Source organism: Aquarana catesbeiana, linkage group LG01, assembly GCF_042186555.1.
Source record: "Aquarana catesbeiana isolate 2022-GZ linkage group LG01, ASM4218655v1, whole genome shotgun sequence".
Taxonomy (NCBI): Eukaryota; Metazoa; Chordata; class Amphibia; order Anura; family Ranidae; genus Aquarana; species Aquarana catesbeiana.
The window spans coordinates 810,658,087-810,670,642 of record NC_133324.1 but is presented as its reverse complement, the minus strand read 5'-3'; the positions used below and the strand labels follow the sequence as shown (position 1 = coordinate 810,670,642).

Genomic DNA, 12,556 nt, shown 5'->3' with positions numbered 1-12,556 from the left:
GCCTGGACTTCGGGCTGAAGCCCCTGGTCTTTTTACCACCTAGCAACTCCCCTGCTTGGTAGGTTTCATATTGTGCCATGCTCTTTCCATTTTCGGATGGCGGATTGAACAGTGCTCTGTGAGATGTTCAAATCTTGGGATATTTTTTTTTATAACCTAACCCTGCTTTAAAATTCTCCACAACTTTATTCCTGACCTGCCTGGTGTGTTGCCTTCATGATGCTGTTTGTTCACTAAGGTTCTCTAACAAACCTTTGAGGGCTTCACAGAACAGCTGTATTTATACATTAGATTAAATTATACACAGGTGGACTCTATTTACTAATTAGGGGACTTCTGAAGACAATTGGTTCCACTAGATTTTAGTTAGGGGTATCAGAGTAAAGGGGGCTGAATACAAATGTACGCCACACTTTTCACATATTTTTTTTTTAAAAATTTTAAAACCGTTTATCATTTTCCTTCCACTTTACAATTATGTGCCACTTTGTGTTGGTCTATTACATAAAATCCCAATAAAATAAATTTTCAAGGCACTGTATATAGTGCGCAGGTGGGCCACTGCACATGCTTGTAGGAATATTGGCCAATCCATGAAAAAAGTATATAGAATATGAGGCAGAGCTGTGCCCCACTGAAACGTTGACATTTATTAAACTACGTTGAAAAAATCCTCCTGTTTTAAGTCCCGTTGGGTGCAATTGCTGCTTGCTTCATATTGTATATTTTGAGATATGGGGTGATTAAGGCTGGCCATACATTATACAATGTTCTTTTGGATTTGCTAAAACCGCCTAATATGAGGTCAAACCTAAACACTTTCAATTTGTATGCAATTAGGCAGGTCATTGCACTACATAGTTGAAAGTAAATCTAAAGTACATTTAATAAGAAAATTGTATAATATATGGTCAGCCTAAGTTCATGTAGTAGATACGTTTTTAGTGTGTCATGTCAGTCTGAAGTGCAGTTAGGGGTCTTCTGGCCCACTTTCGTTAAACTGAAAGAATATAAACACTAGAGGTGCACCAAATGGAAATTTTGGTGCTAAAACCAAAAATGCAGAATACACTTGTCCAAAAACTAAAACTGAAAATGGCAGTTTTTAAAAAAATATATATATTTTTATATATAATTGTATTATATTCAACTCTTTAATTAATATCATGAATTCAAATGACTATGAATTTATTGTCAGCCGTTATTGGCACCTTTAGCACAAGAACAGCTCAAGAGAAATGTATCCCTTTAAACTCTATGTATGTCTTCACACTGGTCCATTATGCTTCCATGTGGTGTTGAAAATCAACTTTTTTCTCCGCACGATCAGCATGAGGAGAAAAGAATAAAGCTGGTAACTGGCTTCTGTTACAGGGACAGTGGCCCCTGCCTCTGTGCCTATCAGTGCTGCTAATTAGTGCCACCTATCAGTGCCCACCAGTGCCGCTAATCAGTCCCCACCAGTGTCACCTTTCAGTGCCTATCAGGGCTGCCAATCAGTGCCCATCAGTATCTTATCATCAGCATCACCTACCAGTGCCCATCAGTGCTGCCTATCAGTGCCCATCAGCGCCGCCTATCAGTGCTGCTTATCAGTGCCACCTCTCAGTGCCCACCAGTCCCACCTATCAGGTCCCACCAGTACATTATAATCAGTGTCACCTATCAGTGCTGCCTACCAGTGCCACCTACCAGTGCCTACCAGTACCCATCCATGCCGCCTATCAGTGCCCTTCAGTGCCACCTATCAGTGCAGCCTCATCAGTGCCCATCAGTGCCGCCTCATCATTGCCACCTCATCAGTGAAGCCTATCAGTCAGTGCCCATTAGTGCAGCCTCATCAGCGCACATCAGTGAATGAGAAAAATTACTGTTTGCAAAATTTTATAACTATGAAAAATGTTTTTTTTTTGTTTTTCAAAATATTCTGTCTTTTTTTGTTTCTTTAGCAAAAAATAAAAAACCCAGTGGTGATTAAATACCACCAAAAGAAAGCTCCATTTGTGTGAAAAAAATGCTAAAAATGTTGTTTGGGTACAGTGTTGCATGACTGCCTAATTATCATTCAAAGTGTAACAGCGCTGAAAGCTGAAAATTGGCCTGGGCAGGAAGGGGGTATAAGTGCCCAGTAGGCAAGTGGTTAAGAAACGTGGTAAAATAACGCATAGCGTTTTTCACACATTTTTTGGCCATTCGCTAAAAACGCTTCTAAAGTACCACATGCAATATTTTTCCAAAATATACAGTATGTATCTATTGAACCCATGCACTATTTTATCTCATGCAATATACAGTGGGATCAGCGCAGTCTCTGAATCATATGTATTAATACAAAAGAAAAAGGGTGACTGGAATACCAGTCAAAGGGAAGCTGCTTACACAAGACGCACGTGGTGTATCAAAAATAACTAAGTTAAATTAGGTAAATACAAAATATCTTTATAAATTTCAAAAAATTGAATGAAAATAGCATAAAAAAAATCACATGCGTATATAAATACCGTTCTTCTACAATGATGTCTTTTTTATTGGTGGAAGAAGGGTATTTACAGACAACAGAAACTACCAAAATGACCCTGATTAAAAAGTTTATATACCCCAGTTCTTAATACCGTGTATTGCCCCCTTTAACATCAATGACAGCTTGAAGTCTTTTGTGGTATTTGTGGATGAGGCTCTTTATCTTCTCAGATGGTAAAGCTGCCCATTCCTCTTGGCAAAAAGCCTCCAGTTCCTGGAAATTCTTGGGCTGTCTTGCATGAACTTCATGTTTGAGATCTCCCCAGAGTGGCTCAATGATATTGAGGCCAGGAGACCGAGATGGCCACTCCAGATCCTTCACTTTATTCTCCTGTAGCCAATGACAGGTCGACCTGCCCTTGTGTTTTGGATCATTGTCATGTGGAATGTCCAAGTACGTCCCATGCGCAGCTTCCTGGCTGATGAATGCAAATGTTCCTCCAGTATTTGATAACATGCTGCATTCATTTTGCCAACAATTTTGACCAAATTTCCTGTGCCTTTGTAGTTCACACATCCCCAAAACATCAGCGATCCACCTCCGTACCTTTCATCATAGGCCTTGTTGACTCCTCTCCAAATGTAGCGTTTATGGTTGTGGCCAAAAAGCTCAATTTTGGTCTCATCGCTCTAAATGCCAGAAGGTTTGAGGCTTGTCTCTATGCTGTTTGGCGTATTGTAAGCGGGATACTTTGTGGCATTTGCGTAGTAATGGCTTTCTTCTGGCGACTTGACCATGCAGCCCATCTTTCTTCAAGTGCCTCCTTATTCTGCATCTTGAAACAGCCACACCGCATGTTTTCAGAGAGTCCTGTATTTCACCTGAAGTTATTTGTGGGTTTTTCTTTGCATCCCAAACAATTTTCCTGGCAGTTGTGGCTGAAATTTTTAATTGGTCTACCTGACTGTGGTTTGGTTTTAACAGAACCCCTAATTTTCCACTTCTTTATTAGAGTTTGAACACTGCTGATTGGCATTCTCAATTCCTTGGATATCTTTTTATATCCCTTTCCTGTTTTATACAGTTCAACTACCTTTTCCCGCAGATCCTTTGAAAATTCTTTTGCTTTCTTTTGGATTCTCAGAATCCAAAAACGTCAGTGCAGCACTGGATGAAAGATGCAAGGGTCTGTCAGGAGTCCAGAAATGCATGGACCTTTTATACACACACACTAATTACAAGCAAACAGATCACAGGTGAGGATGGATACCTTTAATAGCCATTTAAGCCCCTTTCTGTCAACTTGTGTGCATGTTATCAGGCCAAAATCACTAGGGTATGTAAACTTTTGATCAGGGTCATTTGGGTAGTTTCTGTTTTCATTATGATTTAAAAAGAGTAAACACAGTTGATTGATAATAAATGGCTTCAGCCAAACACTAACCATGAGTGAAAGAAAAGTTTTTGTGTTATCATTCATATTCTCTGAAAAATGGCCAAGAAATCATAAATTCTGCCAGGGTATGTAAACTTATGAGCACAACTGTAAATGTGTGTGATTTTTTATACTATTTTCATTCAACATTTGACATTTATAAAGATATTTTGTATTTACTTAAAGTATAGCTAAAGGAGAAACTTTTTTTTTTTTTAGTTTTAGGGTGGAGAGGTATTAGAGCACCTATTATTATTATCATTATACAGATTTGATATAGCGCCAATAGTTTGCCCGGCGATTTACAACATATTAGGCTTTTACTGCTGTCTGTGCCCCCATTGAAAGTGAAATGAAAAGAAAATTTCAAATTTTGGGTTGTCCCCAGAAAAGTAAATGAGGGGACATTTTCCAATGGAGAAACAGGTGGCATTTTTTTTTTAAATGGCAGGGGTTTTAACCCTCCCTTACTCTATCCAAAATTTTTAAAAAAGAAGTTTTCTCCGTAGTTCTACTTTACGGCAAATAGACTGTGCAATATGGGAGAGAAATTTTCCAATGGGGACATTTCTGTTGACCTGGGGACCCCAAGGGATTTCCTTAATTTGCAGGGATCTGCTCTGTCTTCCTGTTTTGGCTATGGGACAGGAAGTGAAGGGAAATCTCCCCAATGAGGCACCGATGCCAAAAAAAAAAAAAAGAGACTGATCAGGGTTCAGGGGATTTAAAATGAAAAAGAAAGTTTTGCCTTTTTTTTTACACTTTCAAGCAGCCTTTCTCAACCTTTTCAGGAACCCTTGAAATATGTTTCCAGTCTAAGGAAACCCCTGCTTAAAATTGCTGCAGCTAACAACTCATGATACATTAGTGTGATGGTCAGTGGGAAGAATGCTCCCTACACTTATGGTCAGTGGAATGAATTAACCCCTTACAGCTAAAAAGATCAATGATGTCAGTGGGAACTTGTCAGCGGGATGATATCTCTAAAAATAATTGTGAAAAAGTAAAGTATCCCCACAACATATGACATACTGTATGTTCTAACTAGGGATTGGACCATTGTGATATGCATGGACCTTGTATTATGTTTGGAGTGACTGGGAGTTTTTTTTTTGCAGCAAATGATGTTTATTCTTGTATATTCACAAAAAAGTCTCTAAAAATCTGGCAAAATGACCAGAAAATAAATATATTTCACTACATGTAATGGGATGGATTTAATAAAAGTAATGGGGTGGATTTACTAAAAGCACATGGACTGTGCACTTTACAAGTAAAGTTGCTCCAGAGCTTAGCAAACGAGGGGGGCTCTGCTGACTTCCATCATCCAATCACGAGCAAGCAAACATGCTGTTTTTTTTCCTTGCATGTGATTGGGTTTTCTTTGTAAAGTAAAGCTTTACCTCGTTTACTAAGCTAAGGAGCAACTTGCAAATTGCAGTCTATTTGCCTTAAAGTAGAACTATGGGCAGCACTTTTTTTACATTTTGAATAGAGTAAGGGAGGGTTATAACCCCTGTCCTTTAAAAAAAAAAAATTGCCACCTGTGTCCCCATTGGAAGATGTCCCATCTATTACTTTTCTGGGGACAACCCAAGATGTGGAATTTTCTTTTACTTTCACTTTTAGTGATAATGGTAAACAGAACAAATAGAGAGGGAGAATCTACCTAATGGGGCACAGACAGCAATAAAAATTGACAGATGTTCTAATTTGATGAGTCCTTTCCATGCCATTGCGTCTTTTTGAATTTTATGCTTTTGTGATCACAGAGGAAATGTTTTACTTGATGCAATACATCTTGGAATCTATGTAAAGCCTTTTTTCTATTTGAATTAAACCCGTAACCATATGCTTTTTCGCTACGTGGAGGCTTTCTGTTAGTTTTTATGGATGCTGTTAACCATAAACCTACCAAACGGTTCTGTGGTGGAAGGAGGTTTTTTACCATCTGGGACATTGCCAATCCTGATCCATATTCTCACATGCCGGGTCGAGGTTGCCTGAGGTGGCTCAGCTGAGGAGGAGGAATTGCACCACTCGCTATCCAGAGCTTTGATATCTCATGCCTGATTGATGCTACCTTCTAGTAAATGTATATTTAATCTTCTCCCCTGGGTGGTGGATGCACACACAGTGGTGACGTCTTTAGTCCTACACTCCTGGATTCCGTCCCATCAATATATACCAATGGATTCATGTTTTAATCACCAATGGGACTATACTACCAATGTTGATTTATAATTTGCACAGTGCACTTTATTTAGAGACACTATCAATCAGATGATGGTTTTAAGCCGCGTACACACAATTGGATTTTCCGACAGGAAATGTGTGATGACAGGCTGTTGACGGAAAATCCAAACGTGTGTATGCTCCATCGGACAAATGTTGGCTAGCAGGTTTTAAAATTTTCCGCTGACAAATTTCTGTTGTCGGATTTTCCAGTCGTGTGTACACAAGTCCGTCAGACAAAAGTCCAAAGTAGAAACATGCATGCTCGGAAGCAAGGATGAGACACAAGCGGTCGGTCTTGTAAACTAGCGTTCGTAATGGAGAATTCGTGACATGGCAAATTATGAAATCTCGAAATACAGCGCACAATTCATTTGAAGTAAAACACAAAGCCAAGTACTATTCTCCACAATTTTTGTATTGTGCATTAAAAAAAGAAAACAAAATTAGACATGCTATCTGCTAATAAAACTTAACCAAAAAGTGCATTCTGTGCATCCAAAAATATAGAAAATATACCAAATCAAATCATTATTCAACCAAAAAAATAATGTCAAAGCAATAACTCCAAGGCCAATAATAAATAACACCTTATCTCCTCTGATTCCGCAACATGTCTGGTTGACGAACGGCTGTTCAGAAACGAACTGAAAAGCACGAAATGATAAGCACAAAATGAAAAACGCGAAATGAAAAGCGTGACTCAACACTCACCAAACTTCTACTAACACGAAATTAGCAGAAGGAGCCCAAAGGGTGGAGCTAAAGAGCTGAAAAACCACGTAGTACGTCACTACATTCGTGATTGTTGGCCAACAATTGTGTGCTGTGTGTATGCAAGACAAGTTTGGGACAACACCTTCGGACAAAAGTCAACGGTTTTGTTGGCCAACAATCTGATCGTGTGTATGAGGCTTTAGAGTGCTCTAAGGTGCTCTATTGGATTGAGATCTGGTGCCTGTGGAGGCCATTGGAGAACAGTAAATTCATTGTCATGTTTAAAAAAACCAGTGGTGAGATGATTTGAGCTTTGTGACATGATGCATTATCCTGCTGGAAGCAGCCAGTAGATGGGTACACTGTAGTCATAAAGGGATGGACATGGTCAGCAACAATATTCAGGTAGGTCGTGGCATTTAAACAATGCTCAATTGGTACTAAGGGGCCCAAAGTGTGCCACGAAAATATCCCCCACACCGTTACACCACCAGCTTGAACCGTTGATACAAGGCAGGATGGATCCATGCTTTCATGTTGTTTATGCCAAATTCTAACCCTAGCATCTGAATGTAGCAGCTGAAATCAGGACTCATCAGACCAGGCAACGTTTTTCCAATCTTCTATTGTCCAATTTTGGTGAGCCTGTGTGAATTGTAGCCTCGGTTTCCTGTTCTTAGCTGACAGGAGTGGCACCCGGTGTGGTCTTCTGCTGCTGTAGACCATCTGCTTCAACGTTTGATGTATTGTGCATTCAGAGATGGTATTCTGTATACCTTGGTTGTAACGAGTGGTTATTGGAGTTACTGTTGCTTTTTTATCATCCCAAACAAGTTTACCCATTCTTCTCTGACCTCTGACATCAATAAGGCATTTTCGTCCACACAACTACCACTCACCACTGGATATTTTCACTTTTTCAGACCATTCTCTGTAAACCCTATAGATGGTTGTGCATGAAAATCCCAGTAGATCAGCAGTTTTTGAAATACTCAGACCAGCCCATCTGACACCAACAACCATGCCATGTTCAAAGTCGCTTAAACCCCCTTTCTTCCCCATTCTGATGCTTGGTTTGAACCTCAGCAAGTTGGGTTCACCATGTCTAAATGCATTGAGTTGCTGCCATGTGATTGGCTGATAAGCAATTTGTGTTACCAAGCAATTGAACGGGTGTACCTAATAAAGTGGGCAGCACGTGTATGTCTCACATCACATCATTTCCAGCACTCTGTTGAATCCTGACACTGCCACTAGCAGCAAGCACAGAAATGTGCACCACATAGAAAATTAGGCAAGAGATCTACAGCCTTGTTGAGGAAAGTTGACCATACGCCTTGAAATGTGATTGAACAATCTTCTTTAGATCTACTAATAATTATGTAGTAAGACCTACCTAACTAGATGCAAATCGAGTGGTTGTTTAGGTAGGGCTTCACCTTCATAGCATTGGTGGATCTAAAGAGGATTGAAAAGATATTGCACATTTTATGGCTAGCTTTAGGTCTAATGTGGTTACATTTATCCCTGCGGTCCCCAAGAGGTATGTTTTATAGTGGTGTAGTGCTACTTTCCAGCAGCAAAAGGATGAATATATGAATCCAGCTGAAATGAGCTAATAAATCTGTATCATATAGTGTTTTATTACTCCTGTTTTGCTCTGCCAAGCTTGGTCTACACACCCCACCCTCAGTACAACCCCTTGTAGATATAAGACCAAATTATCAGAGCAGAGTGGAGTCCCTTTAGTAAATCAACCCCAGTGAGTCACTGAACAAGTGTGCAGGTCATTTGCCCTGACTTCGCTGCTTCCATTTTTATTCCAGATCACTGACTCACATTTCCATCCCGACTGGTCCATGAAAAGGACAAATTTTATTATTGCAGGTTTACAAGATCCTTATTTGGTTGCAGTAACATGCTTTTGGTAAGTGATAAAATTGGATATATACCTAATAAAGCAGTTTAACACCACACAGTATTATTATACCATAATAACAAAAGGACTGTTAAAATAGATGTAATTACATAAAAAAATAGAGATATTTAAAAAGAAATAAAAATTAACAGATTATATAGTGTGCATACTCAGAGTTCTTGCAGTGGTGACTATATTGCAGATGGAGATGTTTTGGAAGATGAATGCTTGCACATAATTATATGTTTAACCTTGCTGGTGTGACTAATCCTCTCTTTGTCCTCAAAGTGTTGGATTTTAGTCACAGATGTTCCATGATTCAGGGTTTTATGAAACATTGGGTCCATTTATATTCGTGAACACTAAAGGTTTTGGATTCTTTGATTCCTTTTTTAGTATTCTGATACACTTATGTTATTATACGTGCAATCACCAGGAAGTGTTTTAATGTAGCATTTGGGAAAGTAAGACAGGCCATAGATGTTGCGATTTTATCTCCTGCAATCCTTCGATTCCCCTGTCAACATAGTCAGTGCTGATGGGGGAATCCCTCCTGTGGAGCTTTATAATGGCTGGCAATAATCACATGTACAAATCCGACATGCTGGTTGTACCCAAGTCGATCGATGGATCAACTTGGGTACAATCAGTCTGACCATAGATGGTTCAAACCATCTATGGCCAGCTTAAGTGTAATAATATTACCCGATCGAGAGAACACAATAGCACTGTTACATTTGGTTGCAGGAAAGAAAATTGCTTCATCTATGGCCTCAGGCCTGCCATAGATGGTTCATATCTCAGCTGGTTCAGCAGGGACCAGCCCAGATTAAATCCAGCTATGAGCAGGCTGATTGTACCCAAGTCACTCATCGATCAACTTAGGTACAACCAGTATATCGGACTTAGGTACAACCAGTATGTCGTGGCGATAGCCGCTAGCAATAATCACTGTGTTCTCCTAGAGTGGGGCGGATGGGATTTCCCCCCCCCCCCCCCTCAACACTAACTGTGTTGAGGGGGGAATGGAGCGTTTTTCTTTCCTGCAAACCATGGTTGCAGGAAAAGAAAATAAATCCCATCTATTGCCTGTCTTAGTAACACTGACCTCCACTAGTTGTGTTGAAAAAAAATCAATCACAATTCTTCCGATTGTTCACCTGCTTTCTGCACTCATCTAGTCTCTGTGTTCTGCTCAAGGTAGTCGGAAATTACAAGTAGACTTCCTGTAGTAATAGCTTTCAGATGCAAAAGACTCCAAGACAAGATATGTGCTGGTAAGCAGATGAGCAGCATGGATAACCAAGAGTTTGTGGGGGCATAACTTGCATAGTAAACTACTCTCCACATTTCAGAAAGCCATTTCTTTTTGTTTTTAAGCACACCAAAAGCTCCCCCGTACATCATTACTGTGTCATTTGGTGCTTGGGAGTGTGATGATGCTGATTTGCTTTCCAGGCAAGTAGTACAGGAAAATGAAAAGCTTCTTTATTACTGGCTATGATTTCGGGCAAAGGTATTTAAATTGCAAAATTGGCTTAATAGTCAGTAGTTGTTCGCCTAAAGTTCCACTTTAGGCTTTGTATAGATGTAATGTGCCCATGCTAAAACTAGCGTAGCAGAAATCCCTGAAATATAACAAAAAGGATGGAATTAGTGCCTATGGAGAGTGAATGGCATGCTGAGCTGAACTGAAGTAACTATATAATAGATCTCTTGGGGTAAAAGAGAACAGCAAGTAAACAATAACAACTATGAGGCAAAGCTGTGATACTGAAAAAAAAAGAAAAAACCCAGAAAGGCCACATGTATAATATGTTATAAAATAAGCTGATATTAAATAATATAAGCTATAATTTAGAGCTAATTTGACTTGATGTTTTGTATTGAAGGTGAGAATAAGCTTATGGTCACTAGTGCCTTCAGGGGCATATTTTCATCAGAGCCCCCCTCACAAAAGTGTCCTCACAGCCCCTCACATCTGTGTCCTCACAGCCCCTCACACCTGTATCCTCACAGGCCCCTCACACCTGTATCCTCACAGGCCCCTCACACCTGTATCCTCACAGGCCCCTCACACCTGTATCCTCACAGGCCCCTCACACCTGTATCCTCACAGGCCCCTCACACCTGTATCCTCACAGGCCCCTCACACCAGTGTCCTCACAGGCCCCTCACACCTGTGTCCTCAGAGCCCCTCACATCTGTGTCCTCACATCTGTGTCCTCACAGTCCCTCACACCTGTGTCCCCAGAGCCCCCCTCACACCAGTGTCCTCACAGCCCCTCACACCTGTGTCCTCAGAGGCCCTTCACATTAGTGTCCTCAGAGCCCCTCACATCTGTGTCCTCAGAGGCCCTTCACATTAGTGTCCTCAGAGCCCCTCACATCTGTGTCCTCAGAGGCCCTTCACATTAGTGTCCTCAGAGCCCCTCACATCTGTGTCCTCACAGCCCCTCACACCTGTGTCCCCAGAGCCCCCCTCACACCAGTGTCCTCAGAGCCCCTCACATCTGTGTCCTCACAGCCCCTCACACCTGTGTCCCCAGAGCCCCCCTCACACCAGTGTCCTCACAGCCCCTCACACCTGTGTCCTCAGAGGCCCTTCACATTAGTGTCCTCAGAGCCCCTCACATCTGTGTCCTCAGAGGCCCTTCACATTAGTGTCCTCAGAGCCCCTCACATCTGTGTCCTCAGAGGCCCTTCACATTAGTGTCCTCAGAGCCCCTCACATCTGTGTCCTCACAGCCCCTCACACCTGTGTCCCCAGAGCCCCCCTCACACCAGTGTCCTCAGAGCCCCTCACATCTGTGTCCTCACAGCCCCTCACACCTGTGTCCCCAGAGCCCCCCTCACACCAGTGTCCTCAGAGCCCCTCACACCAGTGTCCTCACAGCCCCTCACACCTGTGACTTCTATATGGATTAATTTAAATTTTACGAACAATCGAAACATTTTCTAATTAAAAATTAAATCAACCCTCAGTCTATGCAGCAACTAGACTTAAAGTTGTTCTAAAGGCTTAAAGAGGTTTTACTTACCTGACCTTGATCTTTCTCCGGCCAGGAACGAGCACACCAGCTCTACCTGGTGTCTCATGTCCTGATTGGATAGATTGATAGCAGCGCAGTCTTTGGCTCCCGCTGCTATCAATTAAATCCAATGACGCGGGGCTGTGTAAATGGACACAGATGTGGGACTCATTAGCGCGCTTGGATGAGTGTCCACCAAGGAGAGCGCTTCTCCAACGTGGACACTCAATGCGGGGAGGAGCCACCAGTGCCGCTAAAGGACTCTAGAAGAGGAGGACTGGGGCCACTCTGTGCAAAATGAACTGCATGGTGGAGGTAAGTATGACATGTTTGTTTGTTTTTTTTTGTTTTGTTTTTTAAACAAGGGTTTATAACCCCTTTAAGAAATTTTACCTTAATGCATTCTCTGTGTGCATCCTGTGCTGCAGGATCCCCCAGCCGCCCCTTATACTTACCTGAGCCTGGTCTCAATCCAGCACTGTGCATGAGAGCAGCGTCTCTCTCTGCTTTCTTTCTTCTCACAGGACAGATTGATGGGAGCGAGAGCCATTGCTCCTGCTTCTGTCAATCAAATTCTGTGACAATGGAGCGGGTGGCAGTGCCGCGCCGCGCTGTTTGTATCTACAGATGCAGACAACATGGCTTGGAATCGAACCCACAAGTGTGCCACAATAGAAATCAGCTTCTTTTGGTGGCACACTGAGAAGAGGAGGAGGGAGGAGCCAAGAGCGTCGACAGGGGACTTGAGAAGAGGAGGA

General features: G+C 41.6%; 1 protein-coding gene across 2 annotated transcripts in view; it reads left to right on the top strand.

Annotated features, from left to right (window-relative positions):
- Positions 1 to 12,556, top strand: part of ZDHHC2 (zDHHC palmitoyltransferase 2) — a 167,985-nt gene that overhangs the window by 16,041 nt on the left and 139,388 nt on the right. The gene's annotated exons all lie outside the window — the stretch shown is intronic.